The 23,523-nt window shown below is 44.6% G+C and overlaps 1 protein-coding gene and 1 non-coding gene across 3 annotated transcripts in view; both read left to right on the top strand.

The window, feature by feature from the left end:
• The window catches only part of LOC126480688 (irregular chiasm C-roughest protein), a 1,491,349-nt gene that overhangs the window by 244,487 nt on the left and 1,223,339 nt on the right, over positions 1–23,523 (top strand). The gene's annotated exons all lie outside the window — the stretch shown is intronic.
• Trnat-ugu (transfer RNA threonine (anticodon UGU)) lies at positions 22–95 on the top strand. Its single transcript has one exon. It is a non-coding gene; the product is annotated as a tRNA-Thr (tRNA).

The following is a 23,523-nucleotide window of genomic DNA, read 5'->3' as shown; positions in this document are numbered from 1 at the left end:
GCAGTCGCGCTATCTTCTGTGTCCTCGGTGGCTCAGATGGATAGAGCGTCTGCCATGTAAGCAGGAGATCCCGGGTTCGATTCCCGGTCGGGGCACACAATTTCATCTGTCCCCGTTGACGTATGTCAACTCCTGTAAGCAGCTAAGGGTGTTCATTTCATTGTAATTTCATTCTAACGAGCTGCATGGTCACCGATGGTATCTGTTCTTTCGGACATGCCCGAAAGAACAGATACCATCTTAGTATATATGAAGACTTTTCTGACAATTTCACTGGTTGATTGAACGTTTTGTGTGTTGCACTTGAATGGAGGGAGACCATACACAACAACTTGCGTATTAAAGCGACCACCTTAACCTTCATCTGATCTTTTATTAATCCAATCTCGAAAATGACCATCTTAACTATTTCTATTTTTTGTTTATCCAGTCTCGAAAATTTTTGTACTGACGGGCTATATAAACATTTCTGATACGAGAACACTGTCTTCTTAAAAGGAACAGTATGCACTGATGCGTTTTCATAGTTTCATAGTGATCTGTCACTTGAGAATGGCTTCATAGGCTGAAATCGCAACCGTGGTTAATAAATACACTTAAATAGTAGTCGAGATGGAAAACGTTATCATTTATAAAGCATTAAACCAGTCGAGAGACTGATGGCTTAAAAAAAAAGTAGTTGCGGTAGAAAAAGAAGTTGCTAGATTTAGAACGCTGCATACTTCTGTCCTTCCAACAAAATAACGTACGCAAAAAGAGATCCCTAAACCCCTAGGTGATATTTTAATACTGTCTTCTAAAGAAATAAAAATGTGAGGAGTAAAGAAATTTTATTAAGCCGGGATGGGGCCGAAACAAATGTGAGACGGCACCGGATGTAACTCTTCATCAGCGGTTAATTATCGTTCTGGCCGTTATCACTGGAGCGGCGCTCGAAAGGAAGACCGCGGGTCAAATGAGGAGCGGCGATTACGGCAGCGGCCGTTTGGGGCCCCGTAATTGCGTCGCTCTGCCGGCAATCATCGTCTGCGGCATCCCAGCCCAGTCGCTGAGGCAGAGCCGAGGCTGCCGTCGAGTCGCCGCGCGGTGGAGATGTTTTTGCGGGTAGCCTACGTTCCCCGCGGAAGGCGTCACCACGACAGGTGGCGGCCGCAGCACGCAGCCAGCGCGCTTTTTGCTCGCTGCTCTCGTCCCGGGAACTTCCCGCCGGAAGAGCGGTCGCGTGCAGGGGCCGAGGATCCCGTGAAAGGCTGCGCCGCCGCCTGGGCCTCGTCATCTTTCTCAAATCTCACCTGCAAACCTACGATTTATTTGCAAATCTAAAATTTATTTTTTCTTTCCTGAAGCCATCCACGTTGTACGAAATTTTAAACAATTTCAATATATTCTGCCGGTCATAGTATTCCATCACCTATGATAAAAACTGTATAGTTTTTTTTAATACACGCTGAAGTGCCAAAGGAACTGGTATAGGCATGCATATTGGTGAGGTGGGTGCCAGGTTAAGATTCATTGTGAGAGTCCTTAGAAAATGTAGTCCATCAACAAAGGAGGTGGCTTACAAAACACTCGTTCGACCTATACTTGAGTGTTGCTCATCAGTGTGGGATCCCTACCAGGTCGGGTTGACAGAGGAGATAGAGAAGATCCAAAGAAGAGCGGCGCGTTTCGTCACAGGGCTATTTGGTAAGCGTGATAGCGTTACGGAGATGTTTAGCAAACTCAAGTGGCAGACCCTGCAAGAGAGGCGCTCTGCATCGTGGTGTAGCTTGCTTTCCAGGTTTCGAGAGGGTGCGTTTCTGGATGAGGTATCGAATATATTGCTTCCTCATACTTATACCTCCCGAGGAAATCACGAATGTAAAATTAGAGAGATTCGAGCGCGCACGGAGGCTTTCCGGCAGTCGTTCTTCCCGCGAACCATACGCGACTGGAACAGGAAAGGAAGGGTAATGACAGTGGCACGTGAAGTGCCCTCCGCCACACACCGTTGGGTGGCTTGCGGAGTATAAATGCAGATATAGATGTAGACATATTAAAATACAGAGATATGCATCAAGCAGAATACCGCGCTGTGGTCCGCAACGCTGATATAAGACAACAATTGTGTGATGCAACTGTTAGATCGGTTACTGCTGCTACAGTGGCAGGTTATTAAGATTTAAGTGAGTTTGAACGTGATATTATAGTCGACGCACGAACCATAGGACACAGCATCTCCGAGGTAGCGACGAAATAGGGATTTTCCCGTACGACCATTTCACGAGTGTACCGTTAATATGAGGAATCCTGTAAAACATTGATTCTCCGGCATCGCTGCGGTCGGAACAAGATCCTGCAAGAACGCGACCAACGACGACTGAAGAGATTCATTCAACGTGACAGAAGTGCAACCCTTCCGCAAATTGCTACAGATTTCAATGCTGGGGCATCAACAAGCGTCAGTGTGCGAACCACTCAACGAAACATCATCGATACGAGCTTTCGGAGCCGAAGGCCCACTCGTGTACCCTTGATGACGGCACGAAACAAAACTTTACGCCTCACCTGGGCCCGTCAACACCGACAATGGACTGTTGATGACTGGAAACATGCTGAGTGGTCGGACTAGTCTCGTTTCAAATTCTATCGAGCGGAGGGACGTGTGCGGGTATGGTGACAGTCCCATGAATCCATGGACCTGCGTGTCAGAAGGAGACTGTTCAAGCTGGTGGAGGCTCTGCAATGGTTTGGGGCGTTTGCAGATGGTGTGATATGGGACCCCGATACTTCTAGATATCACGCTGATAGGTTACACGTACATAAGCATCCTGTCTGATCAGCTGCATCCATTCTATTGTGCATTCCGACGGACTTGGCAATTACAGCAGGACAATGCGAAACCCCCACACGTCCAGAATAGCTACAGAGTGGCTCCAGGAACATTCTTCTGAGTTTAAACACTTCCGCTGGCCAGCGAACTCCCCAGACATGAACATTATTGAGCATGTCTGGGATGCCTTTTCAGAAGAGATCTTCACCCTCTCGTACTGCTACGGATTTATGGCAGCCCTACAGGGTTCGTGTCAGTTGCCTCCAGCACTACTTCAGACATTAGTCGAGTCCATGCCACGTCGTGTTGCAGCAGTTCTGCGCGCTCGCAGGGCCCCTACCCGATATTAGGCAGGTGTACTAGTTTCTTAGGCTCTTTAGTGTATTAGGTTGGTACGTAACTTAGCAGCGTTTTTTCGTAAGTTTAATAAAAACAACACAAACACGTAACAGAGACTTTAGTCATCAGTAATATATTCTCCTTCACTATGTACAACAGTCTGACAAACCTCGGATAGCTTTTCGTTTTCGCGACTGTAGAAATGACATGGGTTTTGGGATAAAAACTCGTCGAATCATGTTGGGAGCGCATGTTCATGTAGAAACGAAGTTCAATGAAGGTTAATCAATAGATAGCGGAAAGATGCAAATCTGGGGGCGCAAGATAAGTTGAATAAGATGAGTGTGGAATGACTTCGCAACCCAACTCTGCTATAGCGTTTTTAGTCGGTCTAGCAGAATGCCAACGAGCATTATCGTAGAGTAGCATCACCTCACGCTGTCTTCATGGTCGTTGTTGTCGGTCAGCGTCTGCAAGACGTTTCATTTGTTGACATTAGATGTCAGCAGTGATGGTTACACATCTGGGAAGCAATTCATAGGTTACTGCGTCACACCAGATGCATAACGTTATCTTTCGTGGATGCGAGCAGGATCTTCTACGGGGAGTTGCTGCTTTGTTCGGACTCAACTGTTCCTTTCTTTTCCTTATGTTAGCATGAAGACGCCATTTCTCGGCATTAGTATCTACAGTCTGGAACCGCGCGACCACTACGGTCGCAGGTTCGAATCCTGCCTCGGGCATGGATGTGTGTGATGTCCTTAGGTTTAAGTAGTTCAAAGTTCTAGGGGACTGATGACCTCAGAAGTTAAGTCCCATAGTGCTCAGAGCCATTTGAACCATTAATATCGTTACAGTATAGTAATGGTCGGTGCAGAGATGAACATATGACCACCCGCTGATTTTTCTCGTTTTGGGTTAGAGCATGCGGTGCCCTTAGAGCCGATTTTTAAATCTTCACCTTTGGATGGAAATGTCGCACATGGTGGAATGATCACAGATCAGCACATTTGCCAGTCCTCGATTGCGCTGACGTGGATCAGCGTGCATTAATGCATTCAAACGATCTTCATCAAATCCCTAAGATCTTCCTGGACGTGAAGTGTCACTAACGACAAAACAATCGTCCTCCAAACGAGAGAACGACTTCCTTTCCATGTTCTGTCCAGTGGTGTTATCCCCATACACGCTGAAAATGTTCTTGGCTAGCTAATCTGCAGTCATCCCTCTACTGAACTCAAACAAAAGAAACGTCGGAAGTGTTCCAAATTCTCCACTTGGTGCTCCATTTTCTAGCGTCCACAGCTCCACTCACTATCTCCAAAATAGTAAAATGACAATATGTCAAGTCAAATGGCAACAGTTCACTACAAATAGAAATTGGCAGTCGATAAATAAACCCGTAGTAACCGGAATACCAAAGTGCACCAACATAACACAAACGCGTCGTACAAACTAAACAGATCTACAAAATAAGTATTTTCTGTCTCTGTTACTGAGTACAATACAATATTGTTCAGATTTTAGCCTCCTCTTGCATCCATCCTTTGCCCTCAGAATAGCTGCACAAACTCTTGGCGTTTTGGAGACAACATTTTGTAGTGTTTTGCCAGAGATTGCAGTCCAACAAGTCTGTACATTACTCCATAGATTTTCAACATTGGATGACCTCAGTATTCTGAACTCCCTGTCAAATTTATCCCATGAGACTTTAAGGCGATTTAATTCAGGTGGCTGACTGGGCCAAATCATATTCTTCAGTTCTCTATATTTTTTTTCTGTTGACATACCCTCTGCACACTTTTGAAGCATGTTTGGAATCACTGCCCTGCTGTATAGCTAACCTCCTGCCAGATGTTGCTACATTATTGATCAGTATCCTGATATCCTCCCTTCTTCAATGTTCCATCAATTCTCACCAGATCCCCCACATTATCACTAGCAAAACAACCCTAAACCATCACCCACCCTCTACCATCCTGCACCATTGGCACCACAGACTGACTGTTCGTACGCTCTCCACCAAGTTGATGAACAAACATTCGACGATGCCTTCCACATACTTCAAACTTAGATTCTTCCGTGAATAACACATTGCACCTCTGCTGCATGCTCCCGTTTTTGTGTTACTGTACTCAGTGCAGCCTTTTCGCCTTACTTTGTTTGCGTAATAAAGGATATTTTGGGCGCTGTGTAGCCCTTTAACCTTGTTCAGGAAGACGGCGTTGCACTGGTGAAGCAAATGTTTGAAGCTGCTCTCATGCTATTTACTTTCTCGTGAGTTTTAGGTGCAATGCGAGCCCTCTGAAGTTTACTCTGTACACGCGCTAACTAATCTTACCTGTATGATGTTACTGGAGTCTTCCAGACCGTGAAACACCTGGATTGGCACCAGTTCGCTTAATGAAATGTATGTATAATTATTATTTCTGCCTCATACTTAAAAATGATTACGAATAAAAATTTCTAATACTACAAAAACCTAGTACCACAACAAACCAGAAGAGAAAAAGAAACAATTCCTACCACTACAGAACTACTAGTGTCTCCTTAGCCAATTAGCGAAATATGCACTGATTTGAAAGTACCTTGCACATTGAAGCTGTGTGTCTGTCCAGCATTCGAATCTGGAGCTTCTGCCTTCAGCAGGCTGGCGCTCAACCCACTAAGCTATCCAAGCATGACTCGCGGCCCGCCTTCAGAGTTGCAGCCTGGGGATTGTTACCACCGTGAACTTACACTCTGCAACGGAGTGTGCGCTGATTTGAGCACTTTCCGCGAAACGGAAACGTCTCAAGTTCGATTTTTGGTGCGGCACATAGTTTTAATGGCCCACAGTCCACTGCGGGATGAAAATTCATAATGGATTGGAAAGCAGCTTATTGAAAGTTACTGGGAGAGAAATGAAAATGAAGAAACCGATCAGGAAACAGGCTTTAATTAAAGTCGTGAGTATGATAATAATACAAGTAATATGGAGGTAGGTAAGACGTGTAGCCAGACGAGTAGACTACATCTGGTTCAAAAAAAATTTTTTTTTCTGGATTCCAAAGAAAAGTCAGAGACTGCGAGGTAAAGGAAGGTCGGTAGGTGAGACTAGAAAACATCTAGGTGCAACATGGATGCGACTTGTTGAAATCCGTAACGTGCTGAGCTGACCCCAGGGTGCCTTCGCCCGGCAGTAGATGTCAAGTGGCTGACGATTATCACATTATTACATAAAAAATGATCATGGAAGAAATGTTCGTACTTTTTGAAGCTGTATCGGCAGTATTAGAAAGCTAAATCTCTGTCTACTGGGCCTGTTGGTAGCCGTTATCTCGTCACGACACAGAAGATTTGAGACCCGCACAGACATAAGGGACCATCTGTCAAGGCTTACCGAATGTTTTTCGACTTTCTCCTATGTCAAGTTTCGCCACAACCGATCAACTTAGCAGTATAAGTCTGCTCTCGCACCACAATGGTGTGGCAGTCGTTACATGGTTAGTAACTAGTCGCTAAAACCTGAGACCACTAGCTAATGCCCTACCTCCTTCTCCTCCCTCCTTACCCCCCCCCCCCTCCCCATCCCCCAACACACACACACTCATTCAGTCACTCACTCACGAATGCGCGCATCTCATCTACGTACACCTGTAACACTGAATGACGAGTATAAGTAAAGAACATCTCCAGTGAAACATAGCCCTCGTGAGTCAGCACGGTAGCTATATCTATATATATTCATGGTCACTGCGCATTCTATGTTGCAAACAAGTTGTTTAAGGTAACTAGTGTCATCACACCGGAGATTAAGCCTCAGGTGCTACAACGCCTTCGTGAGCGGCGAGCTGGAAGCGTGAAGCTGGCGAGGGGCTCCAGTTTAACGTCCGTTGCACTTGTAGGACAGCAAGTTTACGAGCGTCATACCCTCTAAATTACGAGGTACACGCGTTCAGCATTGCCGTCTGGTGGTAGCTCAACTACAGAAGCGCCTGTGTTCTGGGAGCAGGGTCGTACACCTAGCGTAACAAGAGCCGCAATAGCTGTGCGTCTCTCCAGTATAAGATGGTCTGACCAGTAGCTTAGCTCACTACAACTACATCTAGGCCACAGTTCAGTGCATGATGGAGCATACTTTGTACCACAGTTAATGACTGTATGCCCCTCTCCATGGTTGCCTATCTGCCTCTGTACTCACCCTCATCTCTCTTACCTGACCCTGTTAATCCTTTCTCGAGTATTTCTATGATTGCAACAGAATGGTCGCAATTCTTCCTCGAATACAGGCTCTATTAATATACCCAAAAGGGATTTACGATAAATGCGATCTGTTTCTTCCATGGGTTGCCATTTAAACTCCCAGATCATTCCTGTTACACTTCCACATGGGCTTCAAAAACCTGTTACAGTCGGAACAGCGCGTCTTTGAATTAATTACATAACTGTTGTCATACCTACTTGATAAGACTTCCGATACTAGGACCGTATTCTAGTATAGGTTGCTCTGGCGTCTTGCGTGTAATTTCTTTCACTTACACACTGTGCTTTATCAGAACCTTCCCAACATATCCAAGTCATCTATTCGCCCTCCCTACATTTGATTTTTCGTTCTCGTCCTCTTTCGTAGAGCTTCGTAATACAGGGCGATTCATTCGTTTCCAAAGTGTTGTGTACATAGTTCCGCGTAGTCAGCGCATACACAACTTTCCCACTAGAGCGCGCCCCGCTAAGCACAACAGCGCAGGCGCAGCGCTCGTACGTCTCCGCACTACGACATGGCGCTGCCATAGAGACGGACCAAATTCTACTTCCGCCGATCCGCGTACTAATATGTAACGCAGCCAATGAGATTGCTGCTAACGTAGAACCTTTTCTCCTCGCGGATCACACTCGCGCAGTGATGCATGAACGCGCGAGGTATTATAACGAGTGTACAGACCTCCAAGTTGTCAGTCTGCATTTGTCTGCACCAGTCTGTACCAGTCTATAGTCAAGTTTCAGTCTGCGGCTAGTAAGGTTACCATATTCCTGTACACAGCCATGAAGATAAATGTGTAGACACTTTTGTCAAGTATCAGAGATATATGTGAGAATAAGATTAACGTACCAATATCAAAGGAACTTCAGATTGTCAATTGTAAATAGCATCCAGAACTAAGTTAAGTAATTTTTATGCTTGTTATTATTTTAATAAATGTGTGTGAAAATTAATCAAGTTCTGTTTAAAGTTGGTCACCGTCAATCTGCTACTCTAAGCACGCAAGTGGCATCTCTATCGTCTGACCTAACGGCAGAAGATAAACACGCCACGATAAGACCACGAGACATATTGCTGACACTCGCCTATTTCGTTAGAGCGACAAGACAAATAATCTAATGGTGTGTGTACTGAAGGTCTTACAGTACGCACACTACACAAAGCTTTATATTTTCCAAAGTATTACATCTACAAATATGACTGATACATAAATAAAATAGTAAACTCAACACGTTTGCATTTTGCACTCCAGAAATGTTCTATGAGTGCCTCTCTGCTGACACGACACATGTCCAAGCGGTGGTCAAGTTCGGTCCATACCTTATGTACCAACATCCTGTCATTGGTCATCGCAGTATCATTGAAGCGTTCTCTGAGTTGTCCCACTGTTCGTGGCAGAGGGGTATGTGAACACGGTCCTTAATATACCTCCGAAGGAAAAACTAATAAGGCATTAGCTCGGGTGACCTGGAAGGCCAAGGAAACAGGGCTACATCCTCTTCACCACTACACGCAATCCAGCGATGCGGAAGTTCGTCACTTAGGTAGCGACGAACATCGATAATGCGATGACCCGTCTTGTTGGAAGATGAAATTTTCGGAATGAGCAGTTAGTTGTGGAAACAACAACAACTGGAACATATCAAGGTAAGAGGAATGCGTCACACTCTTCTCGCAGGAGAAATACGGTCCATACAGTTTCGTCTCTGACATGGAACAGAAAACATTAATCTTTTGCGAATCTGATTCATGTGCCACAATTTCATGAGCAATTTCGGTTCCCTGCACTATCACTTTGTGGCTGTTAACCTTTCCAGATAACTGGAGGGTTTCGCATATTCCAAAACACAGGAAGATTTTTCTTTCTGTGTCGTCATTTTATCAAGGCACTGCCCTCGTTGCGTCAACTGGTGGGCACAATGCGATCTCAGTGAGTTAACGGTTCTAGTCACTCATCAGTCATATTTGTACATGTAATGCTTCGTAAAATATGGAACTTTAATAATATATGTATTATTTATAGTAGCCCTTTATTACACCCCTCCCCCCCCCCCCCCCCCCTCACCTTCATAGTACTAATATGACGTGAGTTGCTCCAGATGTTCATTAGCAATCAAAAATGGCTCTGAGCACTATGGGACTTAACATCTGTGGTCATCAGTCCCCTAGAACTTAGAACTACTTAAACCTAACTAACCTAATGACATCACACACATCCATGCCCGAGGCAGGATTCGAACCTGCCACCGTAGCAGTCCCGCGGTTCCGGACTGCAGCGGCTAGAATCGCTAGACCACCGCGGCCGGCAATAGCAATCATGTAGTTGGTTGTTATGGGTTTCTTCCTCCTTGTTACAAGCATTATCTCGCATAATCAAGAGAGGGTTCTTTACTTGAGTCGTTTTTCCAACTACGATTATGGCCGTCATGTTTGCTCATGCGGAGGCTGCTCGAAGTTACTATTAGGCTGCAGTCACAATGATTGATGGTCCTCATTCTTTATACCGTTCTAGTATTATCCCTAACGATTCCAACAGTGCTCTAAACAGATAGGACTGATTTTTACGCCGGCTAGTGTGGCCGAGCGGTTCTAGGCGCTTCAGTCTGGAACCGCGCGACCGCTACGGTCGCAGGTTCGAATCCTGCCTCGGTCATGGATGTGTGTGATGTCCTTAGGGTAGTTAGGTTTAAGTAGTTCTAAGTTCTATGGGACTGATGACCTCAGATGTTAAGTCCCATAGTGCTCACAGCCATTTGAACCATTTTTGAACTGATTCGTATAGAGGTAGGGTAGTGACGTAAAAGCTTTCCTGAGGACGCTGGAGAGGGCAGAAGCCACGAGAGAGGAGGATATTAAAGGCTTTGCAAGGCAATTTTTAGTGTGTTATTTAGTTTTTCGTTTCCTATCCAAGATAGCATCGCAAATTCTTGTACAGCTTGCAAGTTTTCGGCAATAATTTGGCGACAATTACAAGTTCAAGTAAGTTTATTTATTTATTTTATTTATTTAGCGCATGGCAATGCACATCATTATATGCTTCTTACAAATGTTTAAACGAAGATATACATAAAAACACAACAAAATATGCTATTAAGAAAAATAAAACATACAGATAATGGGCAATACAATTAAATACAAACATCAAGATCATATATGGTCAATACAATTGAATATAATCCCAATCCCAAAGAAATCAGGTGTTGACAGATGTGAAAATTACCGAACTATCAGTTTAATAAGTCACGGCTGAAAAATACTAACGCGAATTCTTTACAGACGAATGGAAAAATTAGTAGAAGCCGACCTTGGGGAAGATCAGTTCGGATTTCGTAGAAATATTGGAACACGTGAGGCAATACCGACCCTACGGCTTATCTTAGAAGCTAGATTAAGGAAAGACAAACCTACGTTTCTAGCATTTGTAGATTTAGAGAAAGCTTTTCACAATGTTGACTGGAATACTCTCTTTCAAATTCTAAAGGTGGCAGAGGTAAAATACAGGGAGCAAAAGGCTATTTACAATTTGTACAGAAACCAGATGGCAGTTATAAGAGTCGAGGTACATGAAAGGGAAGCGGTGGTTGGGAAGGGAGTGAGACAGGGTTGTAGTCTCTCCGCAATGTTATTCAATCTGTATATTGAGCAAGCAGCAAAGGAAACAAAAGAAAAATTCGGAGTAGGTATTAAAATCCATGGAGAATAAATATTAACTTTGAGGTTCGCCGATGACATTGTAATTCTGAGACAGCAGAGGACTTGGAAGAGCAGTTGAACGGAATGGATGGTGTCTTGAAAGGAGGATATAAAATGAACATCAACAAAAGCAAAACGAGGATAATGGAATATAGTCGAATTAAGTCGGGTGATGCTGAGGGAATTAGATTAGGAAATGAGACACTTAAAGTAGTAAAGGAGTTTTGCTTTTCGGGGAGCAATATAACTGATGATGGTCGAAGTAGAGAGGATATAAAATGTAGACTGGCAATGGGAAGGAAAGCGTTTCTGAAGAAGAGAAATTTGTTAACATCGAGTATTGATTAAAGTTTCAGGAAGTCGTTTCTGAAAGTATTTGTACATGTGAAACATGGACGATAAATAGTTTAGACAAGAAGAAAATAGAAGCTTTCGAAATGTGGTGCTACAGAAGAATGCTGAAGATTAGATGGGTAGATCACATAACTAATGAGGAGATGTTGAATAGGATTGGGGAGAAGAGAAGTTTGTGGCACAACATGACTAGAAGAAGGGATCGGTTGGTAGGACATGTTCTGAGGCATCAAGGGATCACCAATTTAGTATTGGAGGGCAGCGTGGAGGGTAAAAATCGTAGAGGGAGACCAAGAGATGATTACACCAAGCAGATTCAGAAGGATGTAGGTTGCAGTAGGTACTGGGAGATGAAGAAGATTGCACAGGATAGAGTAGCATGGAGAGCTGCATCAAACCAGTCTCAGGACTGAAGACCACAACAACAACAATGTATCAAGTCTTTTGTGGTGTCTGCTGCCATACGAGAGTCACTGAACTTGCCACTGTAAGCTCTTCTGTCGCACTCTTGAACGATGTGGCAGGTGGACTGTCTGTTGGCTCCGCATTCACAGTTAGGAGTTGGTGTTTTTCCCCATTTGTAAAGAGTATCTGCGCATCTTTCGTGATTTTTGCGTATTCTGTTAAGGGTTGAGAATACTTCACGCGATAGTTCTTGTCCGGGCGACCTCTCAGTGATGCAGGGGAGGGCTTGACAATGCTCAGGGCACACCTCACACCATTGTTCCATCCAGGTCTTTAAGGCACTGAAGTTTATATTTCGCTATTCCTTGGTCGTTATCATTGGTGGATGTCTAGAGCGAAGTTCTTTCCAAGTCAGACATGTCGGTATGTGCCTCAGATTTGGCAGTCAATGTGTTGGGGTTGATCACATGGTTCCGCTGACAATTCGCATGGTGCTATTCAACTGCACGTCGATTTACTTTTTTTGTGTGTGTTTGTGTGTGTGTGTGTGTGTGTGTGTGTGTGTGTGTGTGTGTGTGTGTGAAAACACTGATCATCCAGATCGGAGCGCAGTACTCCGCGGCCGAGTAGACCAGTCCGATTGCCGATGTGTGTAGCGTGTCAGCCGATTAGCCCCAAGTAGTGCCGCACAACCTCTGGAGAATATTATTCATCGTCTTTAGTTTGGCTGCAGTTTTTTTTTCAGATGTCGTTTATAAGTGAGCGCCCTATCCAAAGTGGCTCCAAGGTACTTTGGATGCTCATTAGATCGGAGCCGATTTCCCTCGAGACGAACGTCAAGTTGTTTGCTTGATAATTTATTATTGAGATGGAACCATGTAGTATCGGTTTTTGTGGGATTTGGCTGTAATCTCCATTTACGAAAGTATGTACTTGATGTCCCCAAGACAGATGTCAAGGTTGTTTCCATGACCTCAAAGTTCTTGCGTTGTGTTGCCAAGACCCAATCGTCTGTGTACCCAAACTTCCTGGAAGATGTGGATGGCATATCGGCAATAAACAAGCTGAACAGTAGTGGAGCCAACACGGAACCCTGTGACTGGCCGTTGTTCAGGATAGTTTTGACGCTTATTTGTTCTCCTGTTACTACTTGGAAATATCTGGCAGCAAGCATGGCATCTATAAGTCTGGTAGTTCTCAGGCAAGGGATTATTTGCATGAATTTGTACAATAGGCCATGTCTCCAGACAGTGTCTCAGGCAGCAGACATATCTATGAAAACAGCTGATGCTTGTAATTTCCATCGGTACCCCACCTGTATGTACGTAGTTAGTGACATAATCTGATCTGTACAGCTGCGCCCAGGGCGAAACCTGACTTGCTCCACGGGAACTGACTCCAGAATGTGAATGTCTTACGCTGACCGCGATTACTGACATCCTACACCATTAAGTTAAGTAACGGTTTAGACTTTATACAGATGTACTGTTTGTGTTTTCCTTTTTTTCGTTTATAAATGTATAGCCATGTGTTCTTTTAATCATTGACAAAGGTCTTCTGGTGGGTTTCATTGTTCTGAAGAAGGTGTAGTTATCTACGCCGAAACCTAAGTTAACACTAGGTGCATTTTTCGCAATCGAGGCGGGTTTCTGGTTTTTTAATATATTAACCAACGATTGCCGACGCCCTGCGATGTTGAAGGCTCTTATATCTGTGAGAGAAATAGACGCCGGCCGGTTTGGCTGAGCGGTTCTAGGCGCTTCAGTGTGGAACCGCGCGACCACTACCGTCGCAGGTTCGAATCCTGCCTCGGGCATGGATGTGTGTGTTGCCCTTAGGTTAGTTAGGTTTAAGTAGTTCTTAGTTCTAGGGGACTGATGACCTCAGATGTTAAGTCCCATAGTGCTCAGAGCCATTTGAATCATTTTTTAGAGAAATATACAGAGGTGTGACAGTGGCCTCGCATTAGCGGGGACAGGGGTACTTTAGATTTAGGTTTTCATGAACTGATTAAGAAAAATGCCGGATGGTTCCTGCGTAAATGATTTCCTTTCCTCCCCCGACCATTAAGAGCGGTGTGCTCCTACTCTAATGACCTTATCGCCGTAGTACGCTAAAATCCTAATCTTCATTCTCCTACCAATAAAAAACAGGGACAAATTATGAGGAACATCAAAGCAAAATGCAGTGGAAAAGCAGAGAATAGCTGTAAATGAAAGACAAAATATAAATATCGAAAACGACGAGCACGCTGTGGACTTCGATATATACAGTTTCATGTGGAACAGTAAATATTGTAGAAGGTGTTACTATAGATTAATTCCAATAAAACATTCCGTATAGCATGTGTCCAATTTTTATTGATTACCGAGATAGAGCTGTTAGAATTTAACCTAAATAAATATTCCCAGAAGATTCTAAGCAAAGGTAAATGATAACGTTCAAAGTTTATTTTTATACGTACCACCTCCGACTTCAACGTACTTTCGAATTCTCTTGACAACACGTGTAAGTTCTTATGAGGTCTTCTTAGTGTTCTTTTTAAGGGACAGCGCTATTCATAATGCAAACTACCAATTTGTCCCATGTGTTAACTTTTGTTTGTAGACGTCGCCTTTGAATCATCCACAAAAGCAAAAATGTGGATGGGTAATTTCCGAGCATCTAGATGATTCATTCATCTTCCGGGAAATATTAGGTGTAGAAGAAGTGTCACTTAATGGCTTGAATGTTCGGCGGTCCAGTGATGCTGGAAGAAAGTACCCTACCTTGTAACCAAATGAACCGCTTCCAATAATGGTGGAAGCTCTTTTTTGGATATCGTGTGAACAGAGTTCTGTAACATGATGTTCTAACACGACAGTCGCAATCATCTGATTGTCTATTATGCGACATCACAAGCTTACAGAGAAGCGTTCTTGAAAATGCGTCTCCAGAAAGAAATGTTGATTTCCCCCTGCTACCCGCATAACTGATACGATGACGATTGAAAGTGGCTTCATCAGTTAACAGTATAAATGGGACGAGCATAAATTGTCATATTTCTTGGCTGCGAAGGTCCCAGAACTTAAACCCTTCAGATTTTTGCCTTTGGGTATGGTTGAAAGGCAAAGCCTAAAAAGAAAGGCAAACACAAGAGACGAACTTATCGTTCGGATTATTTATAGCTCTGCCTGATGAAAAAAAGGCAGAAACGACGTCAAAAGAGCTACTTTGAATTTTATCATTTGTCTTCGCTTAACACCTTCTGTGAGAATTTCTTTCGGTATACCGGCAAAAAGAGAAAAAAAGAAAAAGACGCATGGTATATGGAATGTCTTAGTTTATACTGCCACTTCCTAAAAGACCATTGCTCTTGAAACAGCCTGCATTCTTCAACGTAATGCCCCCTTCATACCAGACGACAAAAACGCTGCTAATTTGTGATATGCAGTTGACCGGCTCCAACAGCTAAACTAGTGAAAATCCGGGATTCTTCTTTTGCTCGCGAGTAAGCTTTTGTCGGATGGCGACATATCTGTCCAGAACAGTGCCGGCTTTTGAGGAAAGTGTGGGACCTGGCGAAGAAGCTGGCGAGCTGCTTATCTGTATGCAAGAGATCTGCGAGCGTCCAGCTCCTCTTTACATCTGTTTCTGTTCTCGTAGCAGGTGTTCTCTTTGAGATTCCTCGAAAAGCACGCGACATCGATAAACTACATATGACGGAGTGCAGCGAAAACTGCCCATCTTTATTCCCTTTGAGGAATGTCTTGGAAACTCCGCGTCTGCCAGACTTGCGTAGAATCTGTTTTATACCTCTTCTGCTTCTGTGCTACGCTGGACTCTGTGAAGAAGGAGAAGGCTCGCCTTTTTACTTTGCCAGTTCAGACCCTAAATGCGTTGGTCCGTCCTCTCCATTGCTTGAAAATCTCGGAAAAGAGCGAGGACAGACGCTGGCACGTTTTGTTTCACTGGGGGAGGAGAACACGGCTGTGCGGCAGACGATAAGCTGCATATGAATTGCAAATTACGATTGACCATAAAAATTAAGAGCATGTAAAGCTACAGAAAGTATGCAGGATAATACGCGTCGTCGCGTATGAAGAGATGAGAGGGAACAATTACACTCTACTATGTAAACTGAAGGTGGGAAGGGAAGAAAAGGAAAGAAAGGGAAGAGACTGTTGACGTCAGCGGAATCAGCGGCGACGAGTGAAAATGTGTACCGGACTGGGATTCAAACCCGGGAACTCTTGCTTAGTAGGCAGTTGCGTTAATCATTGCGCCCCTTGACACAGTGTTTATCACTACTGCGCGGCCTATCTCGTCAGTCTTCTCGACCGACCGTCCGCAGCTCGTGGTCTCGCGGCCGCGTTCTCGCTTCCCGAGCATGGGGTCCCGGGTTCGATTCCCGGCGGGGTCAGAGATTTTCACCTGCCTCGAGATGACTGGGTGTTTGTGTTGTCCTCATCATTTCATCATCATTCATGAAAGTGGCGAGTTTGGACTGAGCAAAGGTTGGGAATTTGTACGGGCGCTGATAACCCACGCAGTTGAGCGCCCCACAAACCAAACATCACCATCATCATCATCATTCTCGACCGACCAACATTCCCAGCTAGCGCCACCTATCTGCAGCTCCCGTCCCTCCTTGCTCGCTACTGTGAGATTCCCGCAGTAATTCTGGCGTAATTGTTTATCCGCACTGAAGGTTCAAATGGTTCAAATGGCTCTGAGCACTATGGGACTCAACTGCTGTGGTCATAACTCCCCTAGAACTTAGAACTGCTTAAACCTAACTAACCTAAGGACATCACACACATCCATGCCCGAGGCAGGATTCGAACCTGCGACCGTAGCGGTCTTGCGGTTCCAGACAGCAGCGCCTTTAACCGCACGGCCACTTCGGCCGGCCATCTCTAGATATCTGCAGCCCTCTGCCGCTATAGAGCTCCGAATAGTAGCGTGTAACAATGGCGGTTTGTAACGTAACTATGTAGGTTTGTAAAAAACTACGTGCTGCAATCGAGTTTCGAATTCGAAGAGTTCGTCCTTAGATGGAGCTTCTTCTCCTCCAGCGACACAATGCCACAATGCCAGACTACACACGAGGGCTGTGACATCTGAAACAATTCGATACCTTGGATTCACTGCCATCGATACTCCATACAGTCTTGACTTGGCCGCATCCGATTTTCACCTGTTTCGAAAACTTAAATAACAGCTTCGAAGACTTCACTTTGATAGTGATGAGGCGGTACAAGCAGAGGTGTCGTTCTGGATTTGTGAACGAAGTCAAACATGCTACAGTGATGCTATCAACAAACTGGTCTCTCATGGGAGAAATGTGTTCGTCGTCAGGGTGATCATGATGAGAAGTAAATACGTAGAAATGAAGAACAAAGGTGTAGAACGTTGAAAATGTTCGTTCTATTTAAAAATCTTTAAGTGTTTTCGTATAAAAAATTCTGGGGCAATACTCTTCAGCACGCACTCGTACACGTAACTATGTAACTGTCATGTCTAACACTCATAAATATACCAGTGTCCTGATTTAAAAAGCATAATCGCATGAATAAAATGTTAAGACACGTCGTAATACTACAAGTACAATGTTTCACTTCGTTGACTGTATTCGGTACGAGGACAGGGAAAAGTGCGAGGTAGGTACAGAAAAACAGATAACGTTATACTGGGTTGGCCAAGCAGGGCCGCTCAGCGAAAGAGGCAAACATGTAAACATCCTGCTTGGCATCAATTGAGTGCGACATACCGATTGTAGCATATAATGATTTCAAATGAAGATAATGACTTTGTGCGAGCATACATGTGTTAGTAACTTTTAGACTAATCTGTCTCTTGTCGAACTGCTGGCAACCTCAAGTAGCAAGACCTAGAATATTTCTAAACTGGTTCTGATGCCTGAGTTCAACGATGCTGCAAACTTACACAAATGAATGGTGACTATATTGAATGGTAGTACTGTACAGAGGACGGTTCAGGCTATGAACTGTACTAATTCCGATGTTATATGTTCATCATAAAAATGATGACCCAGGAAGCATTATGTTGTGATACACCCTGGCTTAACGAAGAAAATTTGGGGAAAGATAGGCACAAATGGAGAATGAAAATTAAATTTATTATACAATATCAGGTTACCAGAAAATGTAAATACATTATAAACCCGGAAATAAAAAACAATAATAATAATAGTTACTACGTGCTTCCTCTTTTTTTTCTGTGGACAGTCCGGAAACAACCACTGGCTGCTCCAAACCGATTATGGCACTGTAGTGGTAGTAATTTCGTATGGAACCAAACTGCTGAGATCATTGCTACACACTACTTAATCTAATTTATACTAACTTAGGCTAAGGACAACACACACACCCATGCCCGAGGGAGGATTCGAACCTCCAACAGGAGGAGCAGCGTGAACCGTGACAAGGCGCTTCTGACCGCATGGTTACCCCGCGCGGCTACGGCATTGTGATGCTCATGCATTCGTGTCATGTAAGTGAAAGAACAGAATGCGTTATCCGCACCTCATACTACAGCAATGCCACAGGGGAGTCCCAGCGGTATTAGGAGCGTACACTGATCACACGACAACCGGCCTAACCAGGGTCCACGTTTGTCCACGTTTGTCACGGATGAAAACGACATTACGTCGTGATATGGAAGCAATGAGGCTTTGGAACGTCTCGGGAGGGAGATGGCGCCATATCTGCAAACAAAAGTCACCTAATTCCTTCAAATTCCGGGGAGGGGCCGATGAACTCTGAGGCCACTTTCAGTCACATCCCGGACGTGTTCGATCCGGTTCAGATCTAGCGAGTTGGGGGACTAGCACATCAATTGGAACTCTCCATTGTGTGGTCCTCGAACCACTCCATCAAACTCCTGGCCTTCTGACATGGCGTATTGTCTTGTTGATAAATGCCACTGCCGACCGAAAACGTGATCGTCATGAAGGGATATATGAAACTCCTTGGCGGTAATGGTGCCTCGCACGAGCTCCACTGGACCCTTGGGTACCGATGTGAATGTTCCCCAGAGCATAATGGAGGAACCGCCAGCCTGTCTCAATCCCGCAGTGCAGGTGTCAAGGTGCTGTTCTCCTGGAAGACAACAAATTCGCGCCCTCCAGTCGGCATGATGAAGAAGGTATTGGGATTCATCACACCATGCAACACTCTGCCACTGAACCAACATCCAGTGCCGATGGTCACGTGCCTGTTTTATTCGTAGCTGTGGATGTAGTGGTGTCAACATTGGCACATGCATGAGTCGTCAGCTGCTGATGTCCATCATTAGGAGTGTTCGCTGCACTGTGTGTTCACACACACTGGTATTCTGCCCACCATTAAAGTATCATGTCAGTTCCGCCATAATTCGCTGCCTGTCTTGTTTTACCAGTCTGCCCAGCCAGCTACGTCTGACGTTCGTAATGACGGGTGGCCACCAACACACGACGTTTGGACGTGGTTTGACCCTGATTTCGCCACGTGTTGAAGACTCTCACCACAGTACTCCTCGAACACCCGACAAGTCGTACAGTTTCCGAAATGCTAGTGCCGAGAATCCGGGCTATCACAGTCAGAACTCTGTCTAACTCAAATATATTGCTCGCCTTCCCCATTCTAGACAGGGATAGCACGCTCAGTGATACTAGATGCACCGTGCGTGTGTCTGACTAGTCGTTATTCCACACCAGGTGACGATGCCATGGCCTGGACGGGTTTATATCGACAGTAGATCGGTGGTCATAACGTTCTGGCTGATCAGTGGAGAACTGTGCTCCACCAATACTACAGTTCGGTAGTTTTGGTACACTACATAAAAAACGTAGTAAATGGTAGGATTAATTATAGTATTGGTAGAATTGGTAGGGAAAGAAACATAAATAAATGTGTGACAGAGAAAATGGGAGCCGACGACTTCCCTTTTTTTTTCGTTGGACGTTTGTACACACATAATTAGAGCAGTGCATCATTCAGTGTTAGTCCACTGTGTATTTTATATCATTACAGGATATAAATTTTATTTTTTAAGTAATAAAAAGTACTTGATCGAGTGACGTCTGCGCTTTTAAGTAACTAAAGCAATGATTTTCGACGCAACTATCTTTTACACGCACAAACATAAAAATATATACATATATAATTATTGTTGTTAGTTTGAACTGATTAGAACGCTCATCATGCTCAGAGGTAAGGTTTCCTGCTATTACTGATAAATCAGAAACTGTTTATGAATATTAGAAACTGTTTCATATAGGTTCGACGAAGTATTATAGGTATATTTGATATAAATTTGTTTTGCGATTTTTTTTTTCATTTTAACTTCTGATGAAGAAATTGCATTTTCTAGCGCTGTATGATAAATCTGTATTGCTTTCTTTATTTTTTACCACAACATCACTCTGTTTCACGTTATAAATCATAAGTTTTCGAATAAAACCTGAATCAAACATTGGCAAGTTAAGTTTTGCTATAAGCTATAAACACCGTTTCTTGCTAAGGAACAAACAGGGGGATAGCTATGTAGAGCAAAGATGGACCCTTGGTCACCCAACCATTTACATATCTACACCCAGTTTCTAGACGGTGCACCACTTCTGACTGTTAATCTAACTGGGAATCTGGTAAGACACGGATCGCGTATGTACAGAAAGCGATCGTTATGTAGGTTACTCCCGACAGGTATGCAACATACTCAACATACAGGCAACGCATTTAAGAATTTAACTGTAAAGCTATTAGGAGAACTACTCTACCCTAAGCTTACTTATGATAGTGTGCGGTAGCCTACGGTGGTTTTACAACTCTAGGCGCACTCTTCCGCACAGAATGAAGAGGATAAATGACGGCAGTGTATTGGGCGATGGCTGTGTTGACCGAGGCGCTCTCTCGGGCCGGCAGCTGGTGCCAGGTAAGGCGGCGGATTAATACAAATCGCGCGGGTCGGCCGCTATTTGCGGACGGCCATTAATCGCGGCCGTGTTTCCTGACCCCGCGCTGCCACCACCACCCCAAGATTAATAGGACAGGCGCGCGGCGCGTCCGCGTCTGTGGCGTGGAGTCAGCTCGCCCAGCACACACACCTGCAGTCCAGCCGCAGCACCCCAATTCGCCCAGTGCGACGGACGCCGTCTCACCCTTTGCTCCAGACTGTGTAAGGACTATGTCATCTACATCTACATACATATTCCGCAATCCACCATACGGTGCGTGGCGGAGGGTACCTCGAACCACAACTAGCATCTTCTCTCCCTGTTCCACTCCCAAACAGAACGAGGGAAAAATGACTGCCTAAATGCCTCTGTACGAGCCCTAATCTTTGCTGTCTTATCTTTGTGGTCTTCCCGAGAAATATAAGTTGGCGGCAGTAAAATTGTACTGCAGTCAGCCTCAGATGCTGTTTCTCTAAATTTCATCAGTAGCGATTCACGAAAAGAACGCCTCCTTTCATCTAGAGACTCCCACCCGAGTTCCTGAAGCATTTCCGCAACATTCGCGTGATGATCAAACCTACCAGTAACAAATCTAGCAGCCCGCCTCTGAATTTCTTCTATGTCCTCCCTCAATCCGACCTGATAGGGATCCCAAACGCTCGAGCAGTACTCAAGAATAGGTCGTATTAGTGTTTTATAAGCGGTCTCCTTTACAGATGAATCACATCTTCCAAAAATTCTACCAATGAACCGAATACGACTATCCGCCTTCCCCACAACTGCCATTACATGCTTGTCTCACTTCATATCGCTCTGCAATGTTATGCCCAAATATTTAATCGACGTGACTGTGTCAAGCGCTACACTACTAATGGAGTATTCAAACATTACGAGATTATTTTTTGTATTCATCTGCATTAATTTACATTTATCTATATTTAGAGTTAGCTACCATTCTTTACACCAATCACAAATCCTGTCCAAGTCATCTTGTATCCTCCTACAGTCACTCAACGACGACACCTTCCCGTACACCACAGCATCATCATCAAACAGCCGCACATTGCTATCCACCCTATCCAAAAGATCATTTATGTAGACAGAAAACAACAGCGGACCTACCACACTTCCCTGGGGCACTCCAGATGATACCCTCACCTCCGATGAACACTCACCATCGAGGACAACGTACTGGGTTCTATTACTTAAGAAGTCTTCGAGCCACTCACATAATTGGGAAACAATCTCATATGCTCGTACCTTAGGAGTCTGCAGTGGGGCACTGAGTCAAACGCTTTCCGGAAGTCAAGGAATATGACATTCGTCTGATACCCTTCATCCATGGTACGCAAGGTATAATGTGAAAAAAGGGCGAGTTGCGTTTCGCAGGAGCGATGCTTTCTAAAGCCGTGCTGATGCATGGACAGCAACTTCTCTGTCTCAAGGAAATCCATTATATTCGAACTAAGAATATGTTCAAGAATCCTGCAACAAACCGATGTTAAGGATATTGGTCTGTAATTTTGAGGATCGGCCCTTCTACCCTTCTTATATACAGGCGTCACCTGCGCTTTTTTCCAATCGCTCGGGACTTCTCGTTGGGCAAGAGATTCGCGATTAATGTTAGCTAAGTAAGGAGCCAATGCAGTAGAGTACTCTCTGTAAAACCGAATTGGACTCCCATCAGGACCTGGCGATTTATTTATTTTCAATCCAATCAGCTGCTTCACAACCCCAGGGATGTTTATCACTATGTCCTCCATACGGGAATGTGTACGAGGCTCAAACGGCGGTATATCGCTTTAACTTGTCAATGTCTGCTACCTAGACTTAGTCTTAGCAGTTCATCCATGACGTGGGTATGATTTGTTGTTTGATTTGGGAGAGGGGACCAAAGCCGAGGTCATCGGTCCCATCGGATTAGGGAAGGATGAGGAAGGAAATCGGCCTTGCCCTTTCACAGGAACCATCCTGGCATTTTCCTGAAGCGATTTAGGGAAATCACGGAAAACCTAATTCAGGATGGCCTGTCGCGGGTTTGAACTGTCATCTTCCCGAATAATTTCAGTTCCTGGCCACACCCGTCGGTTAGCAGTGGTCGCTATTGATAACCCCAACGGCGGATACCCGGTTTCCGACGGACAGGGACCGTTCTCCAGCCTGGAGATAATGGGTCGGCCTTCCCTTAATCCAGCTAAATGGTGGTGGCCTGGCCGGACCCTGCTGTTTTCAAAGGTGAGCGATATCCACAGAGTAGTAATAAGTTAGCGTATTTATTGGCCTGGAGCAAGTCTTTCATTAGGACTCCACTTCAGCAACTTCCGCGTCCTTAACCAGCCCAGATAATCCCAACGGGGAAACTGGACCTACAATATAACGTAGAATCCGTTCCTGCTGAATCTCCACATAATTGAGAGGTGAAGGCTAAGTTAAATACAGAGTGAAAAAGTTCCTCGGTTCGTCCGGAATCCGATCCTGCGAACTCACAGTTTTCAGCCACGCGCTTTACCGCCATTTTTGTAGTTTTACTTCCCGTCTGGTTCTTCGTCGATCTTATTCAGTGGGACTGTGCGGATGTCGCAAGGGAAACCATATACTATCGCTTTGTTATCTGTCTGTCTGTCTGTCTGTCTGTCTGACTGTCTGACTGACTGACTATCCATATGTTAAGACCCCTTTTTCTCAGGAGTGGGTAGAAGTATCAAGTTGAAATTTATGTCTACGGTACTTGACGGGGTA

Source organism: Schistocerca serialis, chromosome 5 (genome assembly GCF_023864345.2).
Source record: "Schistocerca serialis cubense isolate TAMUIC-IGC-003099 chromosome 5, iqSchSeri2.2, whole genome shotgun sequence".
Lineage (NCBI taxonomy): Eukaryota > Metazoa > Arthropoda > Insecta > Orthoptera > Acrididae > Schistocerca > Schistocerca serialis.
Note: the sequence above shows the minus strand (reverse complement) of the source record. Positions and strands in the feature narration are given on the sequence as shown.